This window comes from Danio rerio, chromosome 5, assembly GCF_049306965.1.
Source record: "Danio rerio strain Tuebingen ecotype United States chromosome 5, GRCz12tu, whole genome shotgun sequence".
Classification (NCBI taxonomy): domain Eukaryota; kingdom Metazoa; phylum Chordata; class Actinopteri; order Cypriniformes; family Danionidae; genus Danio; species Danio rerio.
Window position 1 is genome coordinate 62,635,234 of NC_133180.1, and position 20,133 is coordinate 62,655,366.

General features: G+C 37.9%; 3 long non-coding RNA genes across 4 annotated transcripts; all 3 read right to left on the reverse strand.

Annotated features, from left to right (window-relative positions):
• Positions 1–1,450: 1,450 nt before the first annotated feature.
• On the reverse strand, positions 1,451–8,404 carry LOC101886997 (uncharacterized). The gene is made up of 7 exons (NR_170282.1): positions 8,335–8,404; positions 5,157–5,261; positions 4,489–4,531; positions 4,357–4,405; positions 4,185–4,237; positions 3,868–4,097; positions 1,451–2,003 (listed from the first exon to the last, which is right to left on the reverse strand). It is a non-coding gene; the product is annotated as an uncharacterized lncRNA (long non-coding RNA).
• Positions 1,857–8,455, reverse strand: LOC101887034 (uncharacterized). Its single transcript, NR_170285.1, has 7 exons — positions 8,335–8,455; positions 5,157–5,261; positions 4,489–4,531; positions 4,357–4,405; positions 4,185–4,237; positions 3,868–4,097; positions 1,857–2,003 (listed from the first exon to the last, which is right to left on the reverse strand). It is a non-coding gene; the product is annotated as an uncharacterized lncRNA (long non-coding RNA).
• A 3,538-nt stretch (positions 8,456–11,993) lies between these two features.
• LOC137487197 (uncharacterized) lies at positions 11,994–19,251 on the reverse strand. Of its 2 annotated transcripts, none has more exons than XR_012406382.1 (7): positions 19,225–19,251; positions 15,700–15,804; positions 15,032–15,074; positions 14,900–14,948; positions 14,728–14,780; positions 14,411–14,640; positions 11,994–12,546 (listed from the first exon to the last, which is right to left on the reverse strand). It is a non-coding gene; the product is annotated as an uncharacterized lncRNA (long non-coding RNA). The 2 variants fall into 2 exon arrangements; XR_011009562.2 differs by lacking the exon at positions 19,225–19,251 and adding an exon at positions 18,908–19,218.
• Positions 19,252–20,133: the final 882 nt, after the last annotated feature.

Genomic DNA, 20,133 nt, shown 5'->3' on the forward strand with positions numbered 1-20,133 from the left:
TATTCTGGGATGCAGTAGAATATCGAGACAGATGAATATAATTGGATATATGCCGAGCTAGTGTTGTTCCCATACTTATAAACTTCCGGTGACCGGTTATTGTGAGTTTTTTCCATTTTATACGGTTCCTTTTACAGCATTGATGTTGTGATGCAATTAAAATACATTCCGTTAAATAAACTTTGGCATTCATTTAGTTTTTCAAGCGTAAAACGAGACAAAAGACCCTTTACTCGCACTCGCCCGTCAGAATCGGCAGACTAGCGCAGACGCTCCATTGAATACAATGAGGTAAAATAAATGCTCATATTATAAAGACATGGCGGGGGAAATGTAATTTAATGCAGTGCTTCTTGTGCAACCTGAGACCCACTTTATTTCGGATATCACTCAGCCAGAGGAGATCGCTGATTTTTTAAAGAAAACAGACCTTAAACATGCTGATTTTTCCTTTGGCAGTTTGCTGGAAGCGCTTAACCCAGGTTACTGACAAATTAAATGTCCTATTAGCATGCTTCAGCATATACCCTAAAATCCCAGGTAGTCTTTCGAAAAAGAGTACGGGTTTAACACCACCATCCTGGCCAAATTTACCCACTGGCCTCTGTCCTTCATGGCCTCCCGACCCTCCCCATATCACAATTGGCTTTATCACTCTGTCTCCTCTCTCTGTGGTGTGCGGTCTGGTGGAAAACGGCTGCTGTCGCTTCATCCAGGTGGATGCTACACTGGTGGTAGATGAGGAGATTGCTACCCAATAAATACCAAACTAGCTAAATTTAATAACAATATTTCCCCCTAATGCTAATTTTGTACTCAGTATGATGAAACACTAAAGCATTTATTTTGAGAGTGTACTTACTGTAAAGTGTTTTGGGTTGACTTTTCCAATTTCATTAAAAAAATTCTTATTTCCAAACTTCTGTATTTCCCCAAAAATTGTGTTCTTTGGTTACTCTCTGAGTGTAGATCCTTCTCATTGTAAATTTATTATTGATTTATTGTTTTTTTATAGCAAAGTTTTACTTCCATAAATGTTAATTTTCAAAGATACACCCTTACTTTTTTATTTTCAGAAAGATCTTAGAAATTTATGTGAACTCTTTAAAAGACTCTAACAATTACACTGCATGTAAAACGCTTTCTTGGTGTAAATTATTTAAACTTGATTAATTTGCTGGAATTCTATTTATGTAACCCTCTTTGTCTCTTTGTTCATATTATATATTTGTAATGTTCTTTCTTGCATTAAAAAAAGTATATGAGGAGATTCCCCCTATGTGTAAAGCGCTTTGAGTGCCAAGAAAAGCGCTATATAAATGTAAGGAACTATTATTATTTTTATTATAAAGCACTGTTCTACCATCATGATATAGCCAGACTAAAATAAAAATCACATTATTACGATTAGCTTAAACTACAGCAAACACTCCACTCACTGACAAACAGCCCCTTTCATAAAGATTTATTCCACAGGTCTGTCATAATCAGGCAAATATACATTAACATACAGAATATCGGCCTCTTCTGATGCGCCACACGTTAAATAACGCAATAGTTCAAGACACACGTTTGCTTTTTTTCTCTACTTAAAAGAACGATAACAATACATCATAACAAGAGCAACAACAACAACAATAATTCATATCATAAAGATAAGCCAAGTTGTCTTTTCTAAAATTCAATATATAGCGACTCTTTTAAGGTGCACCACATGATCGGCAGGTGACTTGTTAAAGAAACTCAACAAATGTTGCACCATGACACACACACTGAAATAGACAGAGACTTTTTGCAAACGTTGTATATGTATATAAGTGTCTCTTTAAGATCGTCTTCTGGCACTTTCTCCTGAGCGCGTCCGGCTCGGCTGTGTTTCTAAAGTTAAAGCAGTCTGTTTTTGTTGGTTTGGCACACGTCAGGGTGGAAGCGGTGGTAGAGTAAGGCTTCTCTTCTTCTCTTCATATCCAGAAGACTCTGATATCTCATCTCTCACAGCACCTCTGCAGGAAAACAGCAGAAACACATGTGAGAAGATGATTTATTGAACTATTAAAAGCTTGCCAACAACATCTATGACTGGTATTATGAAGCTGAAAATAGAGACGCTTTGCAGAATGCCAAGGCTGCTTTTTTCAGTCATTCACACTGTCCTAAAGTCAACAAACAGCAGAAATCATCAGTTTCATGCCTGGAAAATAGCTTGGAGACTCTCTTAATCATCCTTTATACATTATTTTCAAGATTTTATTTTAGGTTCAGTTTAGTTCAGTTCAGTATAATGTAAATGTCACTGCTGAAAGACGAAACACTGAAAAGCAACTCCACTGGTGCCCAGATTTGATCCATATATGATCTAACATACAGCTGAAACCAGAAGTTTACATACACTCTAAAAAAAGAAACACAACCATTTAAAAAAATGTCTGATGGTAAATGATACTAATCGTTTACTATTTTAGGTCCGTTAGGATAACCTAAATGATTTACATTTGCTAAATGCCAGAATAAAGAGAGATTTTTATTTGAGAATTTTCTATTAATTTCTAGACAGTCAAAAGTTTACACACATTTCCTTGGTATTTTTTTGCTTTGCTTTTAAACTGTTTAACTTTGGTCAAATGTTTTGGGTATCCTTCCACAAGCTTCTCACAATAGTTTGCATGAATTTTGGCTCATTCCTCCTGACAGAATTGATGTAACTGATACAGATTTGTTGGATGTCTTGCTCGCACAAGCTTTTTCAACTCTGCCGAGAGGGTGCTCGCTGCAGAGCCATTTGAGGAGAGCTGAGCTCCAGCAAGGGGAGAGCATGAGCTGTCGCTCCTCCTCCTGTAAGCTGTTTTAATGCGTACACCAACCCCACCCCTAACCCTACCCCCAGTGACATCACTCGTAGAAGAAGTGCAAAAAAGGTGGAGCTCAAGCTTAAGCTCCCCCTCTCTGGAGCTCAGCTCTCCTCAAATGGCTCTGCAGCGAGCACCACTGGACTCTGCCCAAAAATTTTCTATAGGATTGAGATCAGGGCTTTGTGATGGCCACTCCAAAACATTCACTCTGTTGTCCTTAAAGCACATTTGAACTAATTTGGCAGTATGCTTAGTGTCATAGTCTGTTTGGAAGAGCCATTTGTGGCCAGGTTTTCATTTCCTGGCTGATGTCTTGAGATGTTGCTTCAGTATTTCTACATAATGTTCTTTCTTCATGATGTCATCTATGCTGTGAAGTGGACCAGTCCCTCCTACAGCAAAACAGCCCCACAACATGATGCTGCCGCCCCCATACTTCACAGTTAGGATGGTGTTCATAAGCGTGTAAGCTTTCCCCTTTGTCCTCCAAATGTAACACTGGTCATTATAGCCAAACAGTTCAATCTTAGTTCCATCAGACCACCAGCATGTCTCATGAAATTATTCCTTTTCCCAGTGTAATTCAGCAAATTGTAATCTGGCTTTTTTGTTGATTCTGTCTTGTTGATTTTCCCATGTTGTCACACAAGGAAGCAGTGTGTGTTTGAGGTTTTCCTTCAATCCTATTCTACAGTTGTGCCTCCAAATAACTCAAATGTTGTCAATTATCCAATCAGAAACTTTCAAAAGCTTGACATCATCATCTGAGCTTTTTCAGAGGCAGAATAATCTTACTGCATGTAAACGTGACTTTCAAGAAAGGTTATAACAATTTCTCAAAAATATCTCTCTCATTATTTTGCTATTAAGCAGAACAGAAACAAATTTGATCATCCTAACTTACCTAAAAAAATAAGTTTAGTCTCATTAAAAAAAAATAATAATTATATGCCTCTTTATAAAGTGTATGTAAACGTCTGGTTTCAACTGTACGTAATCGAACAAAATCTGATTCTACCTGCCACATGTTGAGGTTTCATAGGCCACGCCTACATCATGAACGGTTCTCCTCCCTCGAAGGCCATGATTGGGTCGTCAGCCGGTTGACTCTGCCCACTGTTCCCACTGTGATTGGACAGCTTGATTATCTCCTCAAAGTCTGCAGCGTCTCCATTGGAGGACAGTCCATTCTGATGCTTAGTGGGCGGAGCTCCGTTATTGACCAGTGCTGCGTCCCAGGACACAGAGCTGAGGAAGACACACAAGCGGGAAAATAAGCAAAACATAATTCATGCAGCTTCATTTCAATTTCAATTCATGCAGCGCCTCGATTACCTCATTGGTGATTAGTTTGTCGCACCAGTATGAAGAGCTTCTGACGGATTTTTCTGTATTATTGCAAGACGAGAGGAAAACAACATTGTATTTTTTTATTTTAACCCTACTTACATGATATTAATAAAAAAGTGATTTTTATATATTCACAGTACTATAAATAGATTTTTACCGCTGTCAGTGACTCTGCGATTCACTTGAGTTCAAGTTTTAACATCTTTCTGCAAAGAAATGAATAAACCAGGTTAATTTTCTTTTACTGAGTGTGTTTAAGATGAATTTATGAAACACACACACATCTCACCTGTGCTCCTGCGTCAAGTCCTCTTCATGATTTCTTCCAGACGCTAAAAATGTAAACACAAACGTTAAACCAACAGTACTGAACTAAAATCTCAAATACAATTGAAGACAAAATGTTGAGCCCTCCTGTGAAATTTAAATCGTTTAAAAATATTTCCCAAGTGCTATATTTAACAAGTTTTAAAAATTCATTCATTCATTTTCCTTCAGTTTAGCCCCTTTATTTATCAGGGGTCACCACAACAGAATGAACCGCCAACTTATTCAGCATATGTTTTACACAGCGGATGCCCTTCCAGCTGCAAAGCAGTACTGGGAAACATCCATAGACACTCATTCACACACACTAAGAACATGCAAACTCCACACAGAAATGCCAAATGACCCAGCCGGGACTCGAACCAGTGACCTTCTTTCTTTGAGGCGACAGTGCTAACCACTGAGCCACCGTAATGCCAGATTAGAGGTCTGCGGGGCCTGACCAGATTTATTGCAACGTGGGATTAATTTCCGGATAAAGCATGGGAGCGGTCGGTAACTGGTGTAATCTGAACGGGAGCCGGCGGTCTAACAATATCACTCCCGAGCGAGCGAGCACGCCTATGTGTGTGTGTGTGAATGAGAGAGCGTGATGCTGTGTTTAGCTTGATTGGTGGACTTTTATTTTACCTTCTTTCTCTCCAAGCGTTCCAGCTCCTCCTTCTGGAAGTGTTTCTCTCGTTCGATCCTTTGTTTCTCTGCTTCTTCTCGGGCTTTGGATTCAGCCTCTTCTCGCTGCCAAAGACACATAAAACCACATCATACATTTATTTATTACACATCTCTAAAATACCTAAAAGTCTAGTGCCACGTCACATATGGGACCCCACATTTGGCTGGTTAGTGTGGTCCAATAATGTCGTTTCACCATGTCCAGTCAGCTGCTTTAATCAGCTTTATCAGTGGTTATCAGTTGATAGATATGGGCCAGTAGGGGCCTTCCGCGCAGTAAATGTCACTCAGAAGGCTGTTATCGTCCATTCACATTGTTAATCAGCTATACTAATAGAGAAGAGTCCAGATCTGTTTTACATTACGGTGACGGTTAAGGTAACATTAATGAGTTATAATTAATGGGAAATTTAATAAATAATATAAATAATTCTAGTTAAGTTCCGGCTGCAGCCTTATGTGATCTATAGCTGATTAACCATGTGGATGGATAATAACAGCCTTCAAATGATCTTCTTTTGCGTTCCAGCAGAAGAAAGCGAAGTCTGAGTAAAGGTTGACAGAACTTGTAGTTTTGGGTGGACTATCTCTTGACAATGGCTTCCAATATGATCATCATAGTAAAAGCTTAGAGATTATAGACACACATTCTTCTCCGGCTGTTATTAAGACTGCTGGCAGCTGCTAACACAAAAATAATCATCTACTATAGGGCCCATGGAAAGTTTCTGGAGCGATGAGTGTCGCAGAGAAAACTAATAAAGTCAATACACACACACATACCCTCACTGGCCACTTTATTAGGTACACCTGTTCAACTGCTCGTTAACGTAGTGAACGTTATCAAGATTGGAAAAACGTTCGCTGGTCTAATAAGTCTTTATTTCTGCTGCGACATTCGGATGGCCGGGTCAGAATTTGGCAACAACAACACTAAGCAGGGATCCATCCTGCCTTGTATCAACCGTTCAGGCTGGTTGTGGTGGTCCATTCCTTTATAACAACAGTGTTAACAACAGCGATAACACACCATGTCATAAAGCGTGAATCATCTCAGATTGGTTTCTTGAACATGACAATGAGTTCACTGTACTCAAATGGCCTTCACAGTCACCAGATCTCAATCCAATAGAGCACCTTTGGGATGTGGTGAAACGGGAGATTCGCATCATGGATGTGCAGCCGACAAATCTGCAGCAGCTGTGTGATGCTATCATGTCAATATGGAGCAAAATCTCTGAGGAATATTTCCAGTACCTTGTTGAATCTATGCCATGAAGGATTAAGGCAGTTCTGAAGGCATTTAAATAAGGTGTACCTAATAAAGTGGCCGGTGAGTGTAAACAAGACAAAAAAATATTGTTTATTTTTTTTCCGGCTGTTAAAAAAAAAACAAAAAAACAAAGTGGCCCGAAATCCAACATGGGAGAGTTAAATGACCGAGAAAATTTGGCCAATTGAAACTTGATTCTGTCCTTCAATTGGCTTGAACTCTGGATCGCTGTAATGTAATCAGTGTCAATGAGACCGTCCGGAGTGAATGAAGGATCGCCGCACAGCACGACTCTGCAATCCTGCCTGTCACACCAGCAAACTGTTTACATTCCCAAACTGATCTAGAGGGTAACTACATCAAGACATTCAATTCACATTCAGCAAATATTCGTTTTGATGTACAGTTGAAGTCTGAATTATTCACCCCTGACTTATTAGCCCCACTGTATGTTTTTCCCCAATTTCTGTTTAACGGAGAGCAGATTTTCTGAACACATTTCTGAACATAATAGTTTTAATAACTCATTTATAATAATGACACGCCATGAAGACAGTCCATATTATTTGACAAGACATTTCTCAATATTCAGCTTAAAGTGAGATTTAAAGGGTTAACTAGGTTATTCAGGCAAGTTAGGGTAATTAGGCAAGTCATTGTATAACAGTGGTTTGTTCTGTAGACTATCCAAAAAATATTGCTTAAGAGGGCTAATAACATTGACCTTAAAATGGTTTGAAAAAAAATAAAAACTATTTTTCTTCTAGTCAAATATATATATATATATATATATATATATATATATATATATATATATATATATATATATATTTGTGTATATATGTGTGTGTGTGTGTGTAAACCCATTAAACAAAGCAATTCGTATTCAAGCGAAACGGCTGATGGAAACATGCTGCGAGAGAGACTTTTACAGTCTATGGAGAGAGAGCACATTTAAATACAGAGGTCCAAAATACAACACATACAGAGAGTTTAGATGCAAATAAATGCACCACACACACACATTAGCTTATCAACAGCAACCGAAACAGCCCCACAACAAACACAGTCAATTCTCAGTTGTCTTTACACCTTGCACTGGCTTTTGGGAAATTGTGTAATGAGGCTTTATAGCCAGATTTATACTGACACAACATACTGTACTGCTGGATGGGAATTTAAAGGTCAAAGATTAAAGGCAAACATGAACTTTGCATCCAGAGCCTCATCAGCCAGTTCAGTTCAGACTTTGGGATCAAATAATAAAAATCTGCATTATTTATGGGCTTTTAATATTCTTGTAATATTTATTAAATGCAACACAGCAATATTTCTATGGCGATCTTTATCATTTTAAAACTGATTGCTTATTCAAGTTAAGCCTTTCATCTAATATTCAATGTTCACTTTTTATTTTAATTGTAGTTTACTGCAGGTATTAGTAATCTTGCTAGGTTTTCTTGCAATTTATGTTTAATATTGAAATTGAATTATGTTTATTTATTATATATTTAAATAAGTCAATCAATAAGTCGATCATGATTTCATAATATGGGTTTACGATTTACCTGAAATCTTATACAAAGGTACTATAGGCTATTTCAGTACTTATATTAATTTAAGTATATGTCTTAAACTGAAACATTTGTCACCTTTCTAAGACGACAAATCTGACGAGAAACACCTGAGGGAAAAACCTGAGGCAAGACTTGAAGCTCTAAAAGATAATATTCATCAAATGAAATGCAACCGGAGAGCAGTTTTTGTGGACTCTCTCTGTCACTCATTAGTATCCTGTTCTCTCCTGTCATGCCAAAATTAATATAAGCCCGTCTGACAGCGTCCACTCCAGCCATAACTCACCTTATATCTGTTATCAAGCATATAAAAATACAGCTCCTGAGGTGAAGAGCATCTGACGGTCATGGCTTATGATGAAACTTCTGCTCAGACAATGATCTGAGGACAGCAGCGATGTTTACGAGCGAGATAAATGCTGCATTGTGTAACTATAGTACACAGACGGCACTGTTACTTCATATGTGCTTAAATATCTCTCTGAAATAACGCAAACACTCTCAAAGTGCGTAAAAGAATATTTAATAATATTTATAATAGAGTTGAGCATGATACGTGAATACTAGTTAGCGTCCATAGATATACGTTAAATGTCGCCTACCCTAATGTTGTGTTTTGGACGGAATGCGTCAATAGATCCGCCTTTTTAGTACAGGGTAACGCTCCTTTGAAATTAACGCTTCTTTTAAACGAGCGCCATCTAGCGGTCACATAATCTAATGACTATTATGAACTTTTATAAATACATATAACTTGACATTAACTTTTTTTCTTGCCAACCCCACTGGTCTTTTTCACAAGACAAAATTTTATTGTTGGAAACTGTGTTTTATATATATCTATATTTGACTTTTGCATGCTTGAGGAAGAGACGTTTTACTTGATTTGGGTCATTAAATAACTCATACTACCAATATTATGATATAGGTTGCCTATATCTGCTGTATTCACCCTAAAACCTACAGTAGGTTGACATAAAACCAATGACAACACCCATTCTTGTCTTAAGATATTTTAAGCAATTTTTTGAATAACAGTAAGTTCATGACATGTTACATATATAGTAAATCTGCTGGTTTTAAACATACAGCATAATAATAAATACAGGTATGTAACAACCATAACATTACTCTTATGTCTTAGGACAAATATGATTAACTTTTGATTACCTACACTAAATGTTGACTATTGAAGGTACATTTATAACAACTATTTATTTGTAGACTACTGTATTATCAAACCATGTTGCATACAAATGCATTCAACAGACTTAAATGACAGTGTATTGCTGTAGAAGACAAATAAAACACGAGACAGGTGTTTAGGAAGAGTATAGTTTATTTTGTTTGACCTGCAAACTTATCTAAAAAGACAAACTCTCAGAAAACAGACCGAAAACATTATGATGCGCGCGCTCGTGGGGATGACCCGCGGTCGTCTTCAACTGTTGTCTTCAATAGTCCTTCTTTGCTCAACAACTCATCTGAAAAACAAAGCAAAACATTACAACATCCAGACAAAGAGCAGAGAGCATAGAATCACCAAGAGGCGATCCTCTAGTGCAATTTGGGAAACAATAACGCGCTTTTTGAATAAATTAAATAAAAACAAAGCCGCTGTTTGCCATTGCGACAGCAATGATATCCAATGCACGAGCGATCGCTTTCACTTCAAAATGGCCGAATCTGTTGCTCTTGGTCATCCTAGGCTCTTTGCATAAAGTTCAATCATAACAGTTATCATGGTTTCTATTTCAAACTATAGTAAACTAAAGTTTGAAACTATAGTTTAAAATAGAAGATGAGTGGGCCTCGCTACTCCCACCCACCATAACCCTCGCAGCGAGGTCCCACTACCGGCCGCCCGTGTTTCCCTGAGGGTCCTCGGGGGTTGTTTGTTCCCTGCCTAGGGCTCAAAGGCCGCCTCGCCCCAGGGAGTGCACGGAAAGACCGGGCGCCAGGCCGTGCCAGTATTCACTGGATGTTGCTCGGCGGCACATTTCGAGCAACAAACACGTAATATTCTTCGCGATATTGCGTTTATGTACGCAAACCGCAAGGAACTACAGCACAGACGGGCCCGGGTGAAGCATCACGAAGCGGACTTCGTGAGTTTGGCGTAGCTCCACTCGTACCGTCGGTATTGAACTCACCTTGGTCAAGTACAAACAGCTACACCGGGCGAACTGACAACGCTGACTGAGAGCACACGAGCTTTATAGGAATGCATATGCAAATCTTTACAAGGCACGTCACTGTTGTCTCGTTGTCATGGCGAGCGCTGAGGAGGGCTCACCTGATTGGAGCACAGAGACTCCGGAATTTGCGTCACGGCTGCCGTCTGCTGTTGACAAAAATATCTTAAATATAATAAATATATATTTTTACATTTTTGGTGTTCTGTAATATTCTGGGATGCAGTAGAATATGGAGACAGATGAATATAATTGGATATATGCCGAGCTGTTGTTCCCATACTTATAAACTTCCGGTGACCGGTTATAGTGAGTTTTTTCCATTTTATACAGTTCCTTTTACAGCATTGATGTTGTGATGCAATTAAAATACATTCCGTTAAATAAACTTTGGCATTCATTTAGTTTTTCAAGCGTAAAACGAGACAAAAGACCCTTTACTCGCACTCGCCCGTCAGAATCGGCAGACTAGCGCAGACGCTCCATTGAATACAATGAGGTAAAATAAATGCTCATATTATAAAGTCATGGCGAGGGAAATGTAATTTAATGCAGTGCTTCTTGTGCAATCTGAGACCCACTTTATATCGGATATCACTCAGCCAGTGGAGATCGCTGATTTTTTAAAGAAAACAGACCTTAAACATGCTGATTTTCCCTTTGGCAGTTTGCTGGAAGCGCTTAACCCAGGTTACTGACAAATTAAATGTCCTATTAGCATGCTTCAGCATATACCCTAAAATCCCAGAATATCTTTCGAAAAAGAGTACGGGTTTAACACCACCATCCTGGCCAAATTTACACACTGGCCTCTGTCCATCATGGCTTTAATACTCTGTCTTCTCTCTCTGTGGTGTGCGGTCTGGTGGAAAACGGCTGCTGTCGCTTCATCCAGGTGGATGCTACACTGGTGGTAGATGAGGAGATTGCTACCCAATAAATACCAAACTAGCTAAATTTAATAATATTTCCCCTAAATGCTCATTTTGTACTCAATATGATGAAACACTAAAGCATTTATTTTGGGAGTGTACTTACTGTAAAGTGTTTTGGGTTGACTTTTCCAGTTTCATTAAAAAATTCTTATTTCCAAACTTTGTATTTCCCCAAAAATTGTGTTCTTTGGTTACTCTCTGAGTGTAGATCCTTCTCATTGTAAATTTATTATTGATTTATTGTTTTTTTTATAGCAAAGTTTTACTTCCACAAATGTTAATTTTCAAAGAAACACCCTTACTTTTTTATTTTCAGAAAGGACTTTAAAAATTTATGTGAACTCTTTAAAAGACTCTAACAATTACAATTCAATTCAATTCAATTCAGCTTTATTTGTATAGCGCTTTTACAATGTAGATTGTGTCAAAGCAGCTTCACATAAATGGTCATAGTAACTGGAACAGTCATAAACAGTCATAATTACACTGCATGTAAAACGCTTTCTTGGTGTAAATCATTTAAACTTGATAAATTTGCTGGAATTCTATTTATGTAACCCTCTTTGTCTCTTTGTTCATATTATATCTTTGTAATGTTCTTTCTTGCATTAAAAAAAAAAAAGTAGATGAGGAGATTCCCCCTATGTGTAAAGCGCTTTGAGTGCCAAGAAAAGCGCTATATAAATGTAAGGAACTATTATTATTTTTATTATAAAGCACTGTTCTACCATCATGATATAGCCAGACTAAAATAAAAATCACATTATTACGATTAGCTTAAACTACAGCAAACACTCCACTCACTGACAAACAGCCCCTTTCATAAAGATTTATTCCACAGGTCTGTCATAATCAGGCAAATATACATTAACATACAGAATATCGGCCTCTTCTGATGCGCCACACGTTAAATAACGCAATAGTTCAAGACACACGTTTGCTTTTTTTCTCTACTTAAAAGAACGATAACAATACATCATAACAAGAGCAACAACAACAACAATAATTCATATCATAAAGATAAGCCAAGTTGTCTTTTCTAAAATTCAATATATAGCGACTCTTTTAAGGTGCACCACATGATCGGCAGGTGACTTGTTAAAGAAACTCAACAAATGTTGCACCATGACACACACACTGAAATAGACAGAGACTTTTTGCAAACGTTGTATATGTATATAAGTGTCTCTTTAAGGTCGTCTTCTGGCACTTTCTCCAGAGCGCGTCCGGCTCGGCTGTGTTTCTAAAGTTAAAGCAGTCTGTTTTTGTTGGTTTGGCACACGTCAGGGTGGAAGCGGTGGTAGAGTAAGGCTTCTCTTCTTCTCTTCATATCCAGAAGACTCTGATATCTCATCTCTCACAGCACCTCTGCAGGAAAACAGCAGAAACACATGTGAGAAGATGATTTATTGAACTATTAAAAGCTTGCCAACAACATCTATGACTGGTATTATGAAGCTGAAAATAGAGACGCTTTGCAGAATGCCAAGGCTGCTTTTTTCAGTCATTCACACTGTCCTAAAGTCAACAAACAGCAGAAATCATCAGTTTCATGCCTGGAAAATAGCTTGGAGACTCTCTTAATCATCCTTTATACATTATTTTCAAGATTTTATTTTAGGTTCAGTTTAGTTCAGTTCAGTATAATGTAAATGTCACTGCTGAAAGACGAAACACTGAAAAGCAACTCCACTGGTGCCCAGATTTGATCCATATATGATCTAACATACAGCTGAAACCAGAAGTTTACATACACTCTAAAAAAAGAAACACAACCATTTAAAAAAATGTCTGATGGTAAATGATACTAATCGTTTACTATTTTAGGTCCGTTAGGATAACCTAAATGATTTACATTTGCTAAATGCCAGAATAAAGAGAGATTTTTATTTGAGAATTTTCTATTAATTTCTAGACAGTCAAAAGTTTACACACATTTCCTTGGTATTTTTTTGCTTTGCTTTTAAACTGTTTAACTTTGGTCAAATGTTTTGGGTATCCTTCCACAAGCTTCTCACAATAGTTTGCATGAATTTTGGCTCATTCCTCCTGACAGAATTGATGTAACTGATACAGATTTGTTGGATGTCTTGCTCGCACAAGCTTTTTCAACTCTGCCGAGAGGGTGCTCGCTGCAGAGCCATTTGAGGAGAGCTGAGCTCCAGCAAGGGGAGAGCATGAGCTGTCGCTCCTCCTCCTGTAAGCTGTTTTAATGCGTACACCAACCCCACCCCTAACCCTACCCCCAGTGACATCACTCGTAGAAGAAGTGCAAAAAAGGTGGAGCTCAAGCTTAAGCTCCCCCTCTCTGGAGCTCAGCTCTCCTCAAATGGCTCTGCAGCGAGCACCACTGGACTCTGCCCAAAAATTTTCTATAGGATTGAGATCAGGGCTTTGTGATGGCCACTCCAAAACATTCACTCTGTTGTCCTTAAAGCACATTTGAACTAATTTGGCAGTATGCTTAGTGTCATAGTCTGTTTGGAAGAGCCATTTGTGGCCAGGTTTTCATTTCCTGGCTGATGTCTTGAGATGTTGCTTCAGTATTTCTACATAATGTTCTTTCTTCATGATGTCATCTATGCTGTGAAGTGGACCAGTCCCTCCTACAGCAAAACAGCCCCACAACATGATGCTGCCGCCCCCATACTTCACAGTTAGGATGGTGTTCATAAGCGTGTAAGCTTTCCCCTTTGTCCTCCAAATGTAACACTGGTCATTATAGCCAAACAGTTCAATCTTAGTTCCATCAGACCACCAGCATGTCTCATGAAATTATTCCTTTTCCCAGTGTAATTCAACAAATTGTAATCTGGCTTTTTTGTTGATTCTGTCTTGTTGATTTTCCCATGTTGTCACACAAGGAAGCAGTGTGTGTTTGAGGTTTTCCTTCAATCCTATTCTACAGTTGTGCCTCCAAATAACTCAAATGTTGTCAATTATCCAATCAGAAACTTTCAAAAGCTTGACATCATCATCTGAGCTTTTTCAGAGGCAGAATAATCTTACTGCATGTAAACGTGACTTTCAAGAAAGGTTATAACAATTTCTCAAAAATATCTCTCTCATTATTTTGCTATTAAGCAGAACAGAAACAAATTTGATCATCCTAACTTACCTAAAAAAATAAGTTTAGTCTCATTAAAAAAAAATAATAATTATATGCCTCTTTATAAAGTGTATGTAAACGTCTGGTTTCAACTGTACGTAATCGAACAAAATCTGATTCTACCTGCCACATGTTGAGGTTTCATAGGCCACGCCTACATCATGAACGGTTCTCCTCCCTCGAAGGCCATGATTGGGTCGTCAGCCGGTTGACTCTGCCCACTGTTCCCACTGTGATTGGACAGCTTGATTATCTCCTCAAAGTCTGCAGCGTCTCCATTGGAGGACAGTCCATTCTGATGCTTAGTGGGCGGAGCTCCGTTATTGACCAGTGCTGCGTCCCAGGACACAGAGCTGAGGAAGACACACAAGCGGGAAAATAAGCAAAACATAATTCATGCAGCTTCATTTCAATTTCAATTCATGCAGCGCCTCGATTACCTCATTGGTGATTAGTTTGTCGCACCAGTATGAAGAGCTTCTGACGGATTTTTCTGTATTATTGCAAGACGAGAGGAAAACAACATTGTATTTTTTTATTTTAACCCTACTTACATGATATTAATAAAAAAGTGATTTTTATATATTCACAGTACTATAAATAGATTTTTACCGCTGTCAGTGACTCTGCGATTCACTTGAGTTCAAGTTTTAACATCTTTCTGCAAAGAAATGAATAAACCAGGTTAATTTTCTTTTACTGAGTGTGTTTAAGATGAATTTATGAAACACACACACATCTCACCTGTGCTCCTGCGTCAAGTCCTCTTCATGATTTCTTCCAGACGCTAAAAATGTAAACACAAACGTTAAACCAACAGTACTGAACTAAAATCTCAAATACAATTGAAGACAAAATGTTGAGCCCTCCTGTGAAATTTAAATCGTTTAAAAATATTTCCCAAGTGCTATATTTAACAAGTTTTAAAAATTCATTCATTCATTTTCCTTCAGTTTAGCCCCTTTATTTATCAGGGGTCACCACAACAGAATGAACCGCCAACTTATTCAGCATATGTTTTACACAGCGGATGCCCTTCCAGCTGCAAAGCAGTACTGGGAAACATCCATAGACACTCATTCACACACACTAAGAACATGCAAACTCCACACAGAAATGCCAAATGACCCAGCCGGGACTCGAACCAGTGACCTTCTTTCTTTGAGGCGACAGTGCTAACCACTGAGCCACCGTAATGCCAGATTAGAGGTCTGCGGGGCCTGACCAGATTTATTGCAACGTGGGATTAATTTCCGGATAAAGCATGGGAGCGGTCGGTAACTGGTGTAATCTGAACGGGAGCCGGCGGTCTAACAATATCACTCCCGAGCGAGCGAGCACGCCTATGTGTGTGTGTGTGAATGAGAGAGCGTGATGCTGTGTTTAGCTTGATTGGTGGACTTTTATTTTACCTTCTTTCTCTCCAAGCGTTCCAGCTCCTCCTTCTGGAAGTGTTTCTCTCGTTCGATCCTTTGTTTCTCTGCTTCTTCTCGGGCTTTGGATTCAGCCTCTTCTCGCTGCCAAAGACACATAAAACCACATCATACATTTATTTATTACACATCTCTAAAATACCTAAAAGTCTAGTGCCACGTCACATATGGGACCCCACATTTGGCTGGTTAGTGTGGTCCAATAATGTCGTTTCACCATGTCCAGTCAGCTGCTTTAATCAGCTTTATCAGTGGTTATCAGTTGATAGATATGGGCCAGTAGGGGCCTTCCGCGCAGTAAATGTCACTCAGAAGGCTGTTATCGTCCATTCACATTGTTAATCAGCTATACTAATAGAGAAGAGTCCAGATCTGTTTTACATTACGGTGACGGTTAAGGTAACATTAATGAGTTATAATTAATGGGAAATTTAATAAATAATATAAATAATTCTAGTTAAGTTCCGGCTGCAGCCTTATGTGATCTATAGCTGATTAACCATGTGGATGGATAATAACAGCCTTCAAATGATCTTCTTTTGCGTTCCAGCAGAAGAAAGCGAAGTCTGAGTAAAGGTTGACAGAACTTGTAGTTTTGGGTGGACTATCTCTTGACAATGGCTTCCAATATGATCATCATAGTAAAAGCTTAGAGATTATAGACACACATTCTTCTCCGGCTGTTATTAAGACTGCTGGCAGCTGCTAACACAAAAATAATCATCTACTATAGGGCCCATGGAAAGTTTCTGGAGCGATGAGTGTCGCAGAGAAAACTAATAAAGTCAATACACACACACATACCCTCACTGGCCACTTTATTAGGTACACCTGTTCAACTGCTCGTTAACGTAGTGAACGTTATCAAGATTGGAAAAACGTTCGCTGGTCTAATAAGTCTTTATTTCTGCTGCGACATTCGGATGGCCGGGTCAGAATTTGGCAACAACAACACTAAGCAGGGATCCATCCTGCCTTGTATCAACCGTTCAGGCTGGTTGTGGTGGTCCATTCCTTTATAACAACAGTGTTAACAACAGCGATAACACACCATGTCATAAAGCGTGAATCATCTCAGATTGGTTTCTTGAACATGACAATGAGTTCACTGTACTCAAATGGCCTTCACAGTCACCAGATCTCAATCCAATAGAGCACCTTTGGGATGTGGTGAAACGGGAGATTCGCATCATGGATGTGCAGCCGACAAATCTGCAGCAGCTGTGTGATGCTATCATGTCAATATGGAGCAAAATCTCTGAGGAATATTTCCAGTACCTTGTTGAATCTATGCCATGAAGGATTAAGGCAGTTCTGAAGGCATTTAAATAAGGTGTACCTAATAAAGTGGCCGGTGAGTGTAAACAAGACAAAAAAATATTGTTTATTTTTTTTCCGGCTGTTAAAAAAAAAAAAAAAAAACAAAGTGGCCCGAAATCCAACATGGGAGAGTTAAATGACCGAGAAAATTTGGCCAATTGAAACTTGATTCTGTCCTTCAATTGGCTTGAACTCTGGATCGCTGTAATGTAATCAGTGTCAATGAGACCGTCCGGAGTGAATGAAGGATCGCCGCACAGCACGACTCTGCAATCCTGCCTGTCACACCAGCAAACTGTTTACATTCCCAAACTGATCTAGAGGGTAACTACATCAAGACATTCAATTCACATTCAGCAAATATTCGTTTTGATGTACAGTTGAAGTCTGAATTATTCACCCCTGACTTATTAGCCCCACTGTATGTTTTTCCCCAATTTCTGTTTAACGGAGAGCAGATTTTCTGAACACATTTCTGAACATAATAGTTTTAATAACTCATTTATAATAATGACACGCCATGAAGACAGTCCATATTATTTGACAAGACATTTCTCAATATTCAGCTTAAAGTGAGATTTAAAGGGTTAACTAGGTTATTCAGGCAAGTTAGGGTAATTAGGCAAGTCATTGTATAACAGTGGTTTGTTCTGTAGACTATCCAAAAAATATTGCTTAAGAGGGCTAATAACATTGACCTTAAAATGGTTTGAAAAAAAATAAAAACTATTTTTCTTCTAGTCAAATATATATATATATATATATATATATATATATATATATATATATATATATATATATATATATATATATATATATATATATATATATATATATTTGTGTATATATGTGTGTGTGTGTGTAAACCCATTAAACAAAGCAATTCGTATTCAAGCGAAACGGCTGATGGAAACATGCTGCGAGAGAGACTTTTACAGTCTATGGAGAGAGAGCACATTTAAATACAGAGGTCCAAAATACAACACATACAGAGAGTTTAGATGCAAATAAATGCACCACACACACACATTAGCTTATCAACAGCAACCGAAACAGCCCCACAACAAACACAGTCAATTCTCAGTTGTCTTTACACCTTGCACTGGCTTTTGGGAAATTGTGTAATGAGGCTTTATAGCCAGATTTATACTGACACAACATACTGTACTGCTGGATGGGAATTTAAAGGTCAAAGATTAAAGGCAAACATGAACTTTGCATCCAGAGCCTCATCAGCCAGTTCAGTTCAGACTTTGGGATCAAATAATAAAAATCTGCATTATTTATGGGCTTTTAATATTCTTGTAATATTTATTAAATGCAACACAGCAATATTTCTATGGCGATCTTTATCATTTTAAAACTGATTGCTTATTCAAGTTAAGCCTTTCATCTAATATTCAATGTTCACTTTTTATTTTAATTGTAGTTTACTGCAGGTATTAGTAATCTTGCTAGGTTTTCTTGCAATTTATGTTTAATATTGAAATTGAATTATGTTTATTTATTATATATTTAAATAAGTCAATCAATAAGTCGATCATGATTTCATAATATGGGTTTACGATTTACCTGAAATCTTATACAAAGGTACTATAGGCTATTTCAGTACTTATATTAATTTAAGTATATGTCTTAAACTGAAACATTTGTCACCTTTCTAAGACGACAAATCTGACGAGAAACACCTGAGGGAAAAACCTGAGGCAAGACTTGAAGCTCTAAAAGATAATATTCATCAAATGAAATGCAACCGGAGAGCAGTTTTTGTGGACTCTCTCTGTCACTCATTAGTATCCTGTTCTCTCCTGTCATGCCAAAATTAATATAAGCCCGTCTGACAGCGTCCACTCCAGCCATAACTCACCTTATATCTGTTATCAAGCATATGAAAAATACAGCTCCTGAGATGAAGAGCATCTGACAGTCATGGCTTATGATGAAACTTCTGCTCAGACAATGATCTGAGGACAGCAGCGATGTTTACGAGCGAGCTAAATGCTGCATTGTGTAACTATAGTACACAGACGGCACTGTTACTTCATATGTGCTTAAATATCTCTCTGAAATAACGCAAACACTCTCAAAGTGCGTAAAAGAATATTTAATAATATTTATAATAGAGTTGAGCATGATACGTGAATACTAGTTAGCGTCCATAGATATACGTTAAATGTCGCCTACCCTAATGTTGTGTTTTGGACGGAATGCGTCAATAGATCCGCCTTTTTAGTACAGGGTAACGCTCCTTTGAAATTAACGCTTCTTTTAAACGAGCGCCATCTAGCGGTCACATAATCTAATGACTATTATGAACTTTTATAAATACATATAACTTGACATTAACTTTTTTTCTTGCCAACCCCACTGGTCTTTTTCACAAGACAAAATTTTATTGTTGGAAACTGTGTTTTATATATATCTATATTTGACTTTTGCATGCTTGAGGAAGAGACGTTTTACTTGATTTGGGTCATTAAATAACTCATACTACCAATATTATGATATAGGTTGCCTATATCTGCTGTATTCACCCTAAAACCTACAGTAGGTTGACATAAAACCAATGACAACACCCATTCTTGTCTTAAGATATTTTAAGCAATTTTTTGAATAACAGTAAGTTCATGACATGTTACATATATAGTAAATCTGCTGGTTTTAAACATACAGCATAATAATAAATACAGGTATGTAACAACCATAACATTACTCTTATGTCTTAGGACAAATATGATTAACTTTTGATTACCTACACTAAATGTTGACTATTGAAGGTACATTTATAACAACTATTTATTTGTAGACTACTGTATTATCAAACCATGTTGCATACAAATGCATTCAACAGACTTAAATGACAGTGTATTGCTGTAGAAGACAAATAAAACACGAGACAGGTGTTTAGGAAGAGTATAGTTTATTTTGTTTGACCTGCAAACTTATCTAAAAAGACAAACTCTCAGAAAACAGACCGAAAACATTATGATGCGCGCGCTCGTGGGGATGACCCGCGGTCGTCTTCAACTGTTGTCTTCAATAGTCCTTCTTTGCTCAACAACTCATCTGAAAAACAAAGCAAAACATTACAAC